Genomic DNA, 8,737 nt, shown 5'->3' with positions numbered 1-8,737 from the left:
TCCTCCCCTTCCCCCTTCTCTTCATCCCTTCATTCCTTCTTCCATCCCTCCCTCATCTTTTCTCCCATTCCCTCATCCCTTTCTTCATCCTTTCATCTCTTCATCCTTTCCTCCTCCCCTCCTTCCCTTCATCCATTCCTCCATCCCTTCGTCTTTTAATCCCTTCATTCTTTCTTCCATCCCTCCCTCATCCTTTCTCCCTTTCCTTCATCCTTTCCTCCATCACTTCATCCCTTTCTTCCTTCATTCCTTCCTTTCACCTCCTTCCCTAACTCAAAATCACCGCTTAGCATCTTCCAGGGTCTAACTGGGGTGGGGGGTCTTAAGCAGGCCTGGAAAAGGATATTTCCTGAAGACTGAGCCCCTCAGTCTTCGCCCTAAGCCTCCATCCACTCCCCACCCCCAAAGACTCACCACCCATCCCTTTGACCCACTTCCTTCAAAAAATAAAATTCTTAAAATTTCATGATGCAGTCCTTCTTAGTGAAACGATACATTTGATATGATACATCTGGTTCTGTTGGCTTCCTCAGACCTTCAGTTCTCTGGGTGAGAAGCAGCTGGGAGTCTGCAGACATGGTTCTGAACTGGAAAAAGGTCAAACTTTGGATCAGGGATGAGTCTCTGCCACAAACAGAGTTTAATGAGAGATGATGAGCTCCACGCTTTGGTTTGTTGGGATAAAGAGTTGAGTCAAAAAACAAAACTCTAGATTTACTGGTCCGTCTATGTTCCAACCAGAACCTGTGGTGGTGAGGGATGGATTGGGACTGAAAGCAGCAGGATATCCTGGAGACAAGCAGCTGAAATTATATTAGGGTGGCTGGGCTCAGAGTTCAGAGGCAAAGCTTCATCATCCAGGAGGAGCTCAGGTAGAGCTGCTGCTCCTTCATATTAAAACAAATCAGTTTAGGTGGTTCAGACATCTCCTGAACACTCCATCAACATCTCCACGTCCTTTAAAGGGTCAGAGTGCAGTGCTTGGAAGTAGCAAAGGACTTCAGGACATATTTGGACCAGCTAAACAAGCAAGTTTGTCCCAACCTGGGACAGTTTATAGACCACTTTCAGTTTGTGCGGTTCACATAGCTCACAGCCTCTGTTATACGCAGATGATCAGTAGGTGTTTGGACTTACAGTGGTTCACTTCAGCTGCTGAACTAAGGCAGCAGCAAGACATGAAAGAACTGCTGGACGTTTATAAGAGGCAGAGCTTTTCAGTTGTGAGGAAGTGAATATAAAACTCAACAAACAAGAGTAAAAAATAATAATGAAATAAAAAAATCTATGTCAAAAACTTTTTATTTTGCATTGGCCTCAAAGGCATGTTTGCCTGTTTTCTTATTTATTTTTTTTGTCTCAGTGGACAAAAGCGAAGGAGAAGAATGTGTGTCTGCTTCTGAGGAAAACATGAGGGGGAAAAACTGATTCAAAAGATTTGAATTGTTCTTGAAAACCACATCTTTAACAAAAACACAGCACACCTTGAACACAATGAGCTGAGCTGGGAGAACAGATGCAGCCAGAGGAAGGAGACCACCACACCCACGAGAAGCTGTCTGCTGTAGAAACAACACAAAACAATCCCTGGAACCAGCTGAATGTTACAATAAGAGTAACGAATCGTACAGTTTATGCTCAAGTCCTCTTTCAGTTGGTTTAATTTCCCTCACATTCACAGTCAGACGTCACCAAACAGTTCAGTTTTTCAGTTTTAGTTTGAGACCAGGTCAGGTGGGCCTGCTTAATTCATCTGATTAATACACATCTCGTTTTGCAAAACATTATGTTAATGAAAACATATCTAATGAAGTGATGCACGTCAAACGCTCGAGTGATGAAGTGTGGACCCTCTGTCAGTGTTAGCAGCAGTAACTGTTATTATAGAAGTCATGATTGACCTTCATCAGAAACCAGGGCAACGAGCACATTCACAACACCCCAGTTAGTTTTTATAGGTGAGCACATTAAGGGTACATTGTGTCTCTGTCGTTCTGTTAATTAAACAAAACGTTTCTGTCTGACAGGCGTTTGGAGAAAAGAAGACTGCATTCTAACATCAGGGCGTTGCTTGTGAAACGAGGAGGATTTCTCATGTTTGGACTTGATTGGATGTAAATGTGTCATGACAACATCCAAGCGGGAGATGGAAGAAGGGATTTTGAAATCCCAGGTGCGAGCACAAACCCTAACACAGCAGCGATGTGGAGAAATGTGAACCAAACAGTTTTATGTGATGAGGCATTCTATAAAAGAATTGTCTCAAACCGTACATGACGCGCTGCGATATCAGCTCAGTAAGGACAAGACTAAACCAAGTATTTTTGAATTTAAATGTTTTTATTTTGGGGGTGGGTCGACTTTACATGACAGAACTGGCATTTTGAATTTTTCAAACTTTTTTCACACAATAAGAGTTGAGGTGCTGTGATCTTTGAACATTCATCCATTAGTTTTCTTTGTTCGATTTTATTTAAGGGTTGCAGGGAGCTGGTACTGAGTCTCTGTGAGAGAGGAGGTGGACACCCTGGACATGTCTCCAGTCCATTCCAGGGACACATGGACAAACAACCATTCACTCACATATACAGACAACTTATTGTTAATGGTGAAACTAACATTTTAACACATTCTCACTCCTGACACGTCAACATATTCACGCTTTTCCAAGGTTCCCTCTGCGTCTTATTTTGACGCGTCGAGTAACCCCCTCACGTCAGTCCTTGTAGCCCGCGGCTAAAAAAACGTCAGTATGTGACGACTTGGGAGTGAGAATGGGTTAAACATTTATAATTGTGGAAGAAAACCCATTGATGCACAGGGAGATTATGTAAACTCGTTAAGCTAAACCTTGTTTAGCATTTTATTTAGTCCAAGGACCCTCTGACCACCAGTAGGCAAGGCAGGTGAAGTGTCTTGCCCAAGGACACAACATCTGAGAAAGCTGGAACAGGGGATCGAACTAGCAACCTATCGGTTACGGGACAACTACCCTAATCACTACCCCACAACCGCTCACTAAACTAAACTAAACTAAACTAAACTAAACTAAACTAAACTAAGAAAGATAAGACAAGATAAGATAAGATAAGATGCTTCAGTCGCACAACACAAGGTAGAAAATGGTCTAAAGGAGACATCAATTTTTCACTCCTAATTTTTTTTAAAAACAACATAAAAACTGTACAAAAAGAAAACATCAGCAGAGTGATAAGTAGGGTCAATTATACACAATTAAAATAAAAGGTTAGTTGCAGGCTGTAGTAAATATGCCAGAATATTGTCCGATGTCAAAGTTATTAAATTTAGGAGTAAAGGACAAGGGGTCAGATTTATAAAGCTTGCGTACGCCACTTTTCACCCAAAGGTTGTGATTAATAAAATCCAAACTTGACATGAAAATGTGCGGTGCCTCACGCCAGCTCTGACCCATGCGTACGCTCATTTTGGAGACGTGAAACTGCGACACAGATGGTGAAGTGAGGAATTAGAGCCACACTGTGTAATGATCACTGTCAGATATTTAATTTACCTTCATAATCAGACTTAGATTTTTATTCAACTTTATTATCAGCTTTCTTAACAGTAATATTTATGCTTCTGCTGCTGAGCCATGAGGACCTTTGAAATAAAAAAACTGAAATCTTAAATAAAAATTCACACATCTCCTTCCTCCTCATGACCCTGACCCACAGACCCCTCCCCGACAAGACACATTTCAACAGCACAACAGCAAAAATCTCAGTTATAGTCACGCTTTGGGTGAGCGTGCCCTCGCCAGCGTGGATGTTATACTGTAAAAGATTCATGTTTTAATGTCCGTATTTCTCACGTGCGCACGGGGTGGGTGGGGGTGAGGAGACGGTCTGCCGCAGATAACAGCAGGCAGGAGGGGGAGGATGAGGGAGAAGAGCAGTGAACTTAATTTTATCTGACTTATTTAATTTTATTTTTATTGTTTTTATCATCCTGCAGGCCCTGAGAGAAAATTAATTTGTTTGATTGCTCTAAACGTCTGTAAACCTGCAAAATGAGGGAAAATCTGTGTCAGTTACAGACATTCTGTTCACGTGAGCAGCTGTCAGTCAGCATCTGTCATCCTCCAGACACACGACGGAGCGTCTGAACCAATCACTTTTGTTGACACTGATCAGCTGACTGATTTAAATACATCTTAACATTCATGAGGTACGTTACATTGACTGTTTATGGTTGAATGTGGGCGTGTAGAGGGTAGAACCTGAGGCGGGACCTCGTGCGCAAACTCTGACGTGCGGCTGTGATTTATAAAGGAAAGATGCGCAGAAACGTGCGTATGTACGGTTTTATAAATCTGAATTTTTTTTGGCGTACGCCATTTCCGCCTTTTGGCCGTACGTTCACTTTTAGTATGGTTTCCACGCAATCCTTTATAAATGAGACCCCTGCTGATTTGAAACAGTTATATTTATTTCTGTAGAGTTGGCTGTTCTTCAGACTGAGTGAAAAGGATGAGCTGAGACTGTCCTTCTAGAGAGGATCAGACTTTTCAGCTCAGCGTATGGATTTTAAATCTCTCTCTCCACTTTGTTTGTGTCTCACACTCCTCCCCTCTCTGCTCTTTAACGGCTGTGTTGTGGTGCTGACGCTCTCTCCTCTCTCTCTCCTCTCTCTCTGTTTCTGTCTTGGCTCGTATTTAAGTGTGGATGGCTGACTTGTGTTTCAGTGGGACAGACTGGATCATGCAGAGGGCCACTGTGACCCCTGCTGGGGCTCCTGCAGATGAGACTCCAGGGTGTGCAGGTGAGCTTTAAAAACTCTCTTTTCCCAGAAAACTTCTCAAATCGAGCTCCTTGCCTAAACGAGCGGAGTTGTGCGAGGAGTGTATTTTTAAATCCTGCGAGAGGCGAGACACGTTTGGTGTTAGAGCGTGGCTGGACTGTTTCGGTTGGTTTTGGTTGACTCGTTTAGAAATCAGACAGCAGCATGTTTAAATCTGGAACAGACACATTAAAAGTCCCACTTTAGGAGCGTCTCAGTCATTTGGCAGACGCTCTGACTCGTAATGTCTTACAGTAAATTGTGTAAAAAAATGTCTACAACATGGGAGGCCACAGTTTGGAGGGCATGACAACATCTGCAGCAAAATGAAAGCTCATTACAGTCGCCTGTAAAAAGTTATTGTTTCATCCCTGGAGTGTGTTGTGTTTCAGGCAGCCCTCCTCAGGGTTCTCTCAGGTTGAAGATGAGCTGCGAGTCTTCATTAGTTAACAGGATTTCAGCGCTGCTTGTTCAGCTTAGCTCTAAAAGAGGCTGAAGAAGAAGAAGACTCATTAAGACGTCCTGAAACCTGAAAATAACAAGAACAAATTCTTCAGAACGAAGCGACGGTGTGGACAAACTGCACTAACGTGTGTCTGCTGTGCACATCTGAACCAAAACCTTCTTTAAGATAATTATTTGATTCTTGCTTGAATGTTTAACCCTCACTCTTCATCACCTACCAGTCATTGCTCCAAACTTCAAGGAAATATCTGGTTAATTTCGAAGTGATGCTCTGACAGCGTGTCATAGTTCGTATTTAGTCGTAGAGCTCAGTATGTGAAGAAAAAGCAGAAGACTTGGTCCACGCTAGGCTAACGGCTAACCAAACAATCCTACGTAAAAAAAAAAAAAACAAACCGATATGAATAAATGCAACATCTGCTATTATTACACCTCTACACTGCATTGACGGTACAAACTTGGTACATTTTGGTACTCACATACAAAGTAAAAGACAAAGCGGTGTAGTAATCTTGCTTTTATCTGTGGCAGCTCCTAAATTATGGAACGACCTTCCTTTTACCATCAGACAGGCGCCGTCCGTCCGTTTTTAAATCCCTTCTTAAAACCTGTCTCTTCCCTCTGGTTTTGATCTCAATTTGTGCTGCTGATTTTTAATTTGTTTTAATTACTGATTGCATGAGTAAATGCATGTTTTTATTACAGCACTTTAGTCCTGTGGGTGTTTAAAGTGCTCTATCAATAAAGCTGGTGTGGTGATACATTTGTACTGCAGCCAGTACATAAGTATGTCAGGTACCTGGTAACAAACTGGTTAAGTACCAGGAACAGTTCTCTCTTTTTAATAATGCTTGTTCAATATTTAATGTTAAGTGTGACAAAACAAAATATTTTTACAGTCATAAATGAAAATGGTAACTTAGTTAAAGCAGAATCATATTTGAAATTTTCCATTTTCTTTCCTGGAGTTGTGCTTTCCTCATAAACAGTTTGCTCTCTGTCGCCCCCGAGTGGTCAGTCTTGATTGTAGAAGATTCTCATTTTCATATGTTTTTCCTCTTTCTAATAAATTTTCCCCAGCCTAAACTCAGAGAGCAGCTTTGTCCCAAATGGAGGGTCCTGGAGCCTCGGTGGTCTCAGGCACTGTGATTGGCTCTGGCTCAGCTGAGAGGAAAGATTTAAGCCTTTATGGTTCTTGTCTTCCAGCATTTTTTTCTTTCTTTTCAGCCTCCACGAGAAACACGAATCCTGACCACATTCAGTCACTGGCGAACATTTCTTTAAAAAGCTTCACTCTCTGTTATGGTTAACTTAGAGTGACTCATGGAAAGTCCTGATGCCGAGTCATGTTACTGTGAAGGAGCTGCTCTCAAAGCTGACAGCAGACTTTTAACTCAAACAAAAGTAAAAACAATCAGGGTGATAAATGTGGTTAAACTCGGTCAGTTATCTTTGATTTAAATATTATCGCCCGTCAGTCCAAGCTGCCTCGGCCGGTTGATTAAAAATTAAAAAAAAAATGGCTTAAACTCTATTTTTTACAGACTTTGGTTTAAAACTTGGTGTGGTAGCTGAGAGCCATTCACAACAGTCTGAGCCACACTGTTTCAAAACAGCTACAACTTCATCACCTCACAGCAGAAGATCTTATTAAACTGTATAAAACATAAAACCTTTTAAGGAATACAAACAAAAGCTGCAGTTTGTCAGTTCATAAAAAATAAATTTATTGCTTAGTGTTGCTGATTGTCACATGTTTCAATCCAACAGTTTTTGGTTATAAAGACACATTTTCACTTTAAGCTTTAACAGTTCTAACAGTCAGGTTTGTATTTGGACACAAACAGCCTAAAGGTCCGATTGGACTGGTTCTGTTCTGGACTAATGTGAGTCATCTTGGGTTATGGGTGTAATGTTGAAGCCCAGGACCCTCCAACAGAAACTCACCCATCACTCAATATTTACCTGAAAAACATCTCTTTTTTTTTGTAAGAATCAACTCTAAATAATGTTTTTTTATTTTGACTTTATGTTCTGCTCATTTGTTCTGTTTATTTTATATTTAATAACTCAGTTTTAGTTTCTTCAGCAAATTTCAGAAAGTCCTTTGTCTCACAGTTTTCAGTATCACATTCCATTTGAAGAGAAAATTCATTTAGTTTGGTCGTTCTATCATTTCTTGTTCAGACCTGGAGAAAAAACCCTGTCCAGTTGGTTTGGGGACTTATTTATAGGACAGATGGCATATGTGAGGGAATATGTTGTCTTGGCTCACATCCCCAGGCCTGAGATTTGGCTCCAAACTTGAACATCAAACCCGGTACATCCGGTTTCCTCTCCTGATATCTCTGCTCATCCTCTGAGTGTTCCATCCTTTCAGCTGAACATTTCAGTTACTTCGGAGGTGAAAATGGGCATCAAATTCTTTGAATGGATGAGTGAACTCTGAGCCACACAGCAAACTGAGTGTTTTCTAGTTGTTAACATAAAGATAAATAATTTTAAATGATACCCTAAATCCTGCAGATGAACCCTGTGACCGTCCGACACCTGACTGGTCCAGAAGTGTTTGTGGCTCAGACCCGCCTCAGTTTTCCAGCAGAGACCCTCAAACAATCCGTCGGTCTCTTGTGTTGGGTGTTTTGTTGAATGAGTGGAGCCTTTCTGCCCCACAAGAACCACAGACGTCAACAGTTGGATCCTAATTGATCCCAGCACAAACCAACACTTCAAACCACCCTACACGCTGTAAATCATTCGGTTTGAAGCAAAGCCAAACTGTAAATATGATTAAATGTGTTTAATCTTAAGTTTCTCCATCCAGCTATGGTTCAGATCCCATCAGTGCTCCAGGACAAAGCAGATCCACACATTTTGTTCAAATGTCTGTCGCTTATCCACCAGGTGATGTATTGACAATAAATGAACGCAAATACAGCAGTGGAACGTCAATGATAAGTCTTAAAACATGGTAATATGTGACTCATGTTGTCGGTTGAAGAATGTTCATGGGTTTACTGGGTTATTTTAGTGCTTTGGAATTTGATTTTGCAAAAATTTTCAGTGCATTAGTGCTTTAGAATTAGGGGAACTAAACATTTGAGTTAGTGCTTCAGTGGAACTAATTTTTAGATTAGTGCTGCCGACCACTGCAAATCAGTGATTATTTTATTAGAGTTTTATCATTCAAACAAACCCAAAAGCTCAAACAATGTTGCCCGTTTGCCTTTAAGCAGAAAATACTGGGGTTAGCTCTGGAGACTTTCTCAGACACATTGGGCCTCATTCAAGAACATGTTCATATTCTTATCCTAAATTTCTCTTACTTTTGTTCGTACAAAGGGTTCGTACGAACATGTCACGTCAGATTCAACAAAATCTTCTATCTTCAGGAAAAGTGTGTTAATGAGCTGCGTAAATTACACCTGTAGCAAGTGACAGATGCGGTTCTGAAAAGACGCATTTTAAAATG

At 41.1% G+C, this 8,737-nt stretch overlaps 1 protein-coding gene across 1 annotated transcript in view; it reads left to right on the top strand.

Moving 5' to 3' along the window:
* Nucleotides 1-4,624: 4,624 nt before the first annotated feature.
* The window catches only part of hyal4 (hyaluronidase 4), a 16,614-nt gene continuing 12,501 nt past the window's right edge, over nt 4,625-8,737 (top strand). Inside the window, exon 1 of the mRNA XM_014007944.1 lies at nt 4,625-4,782. The gene's annotated coding sequence lies outside the window, so the exon portion shown is untranslated. The remainder of the gene's footprint in view (nt 4,783-8,737) is intronic.

Source organism: Austrofundulus limnaeus, unplaced genomic scaffold, assembly GCF_001266775.1.
Source record: "Austrofundulus limnaeus strain Quisiro unplaced genomic scaffold, Austrofundulus_limnaeus-1.0 Scaffold46, whole genome shotgun sequence".
Classification (NCBI taxonomy): Eukaryota; Metazoa; Chordata; class Actinopteri; order Cyprinodontiformes; family Rivulidae; genus Austrofundulus; species Austrofundulus limnaeus.
Note: the sequence above shows the minus strand (reverse complement) of the source record. Positions and strands in the feature narration are given on the sequence as shown.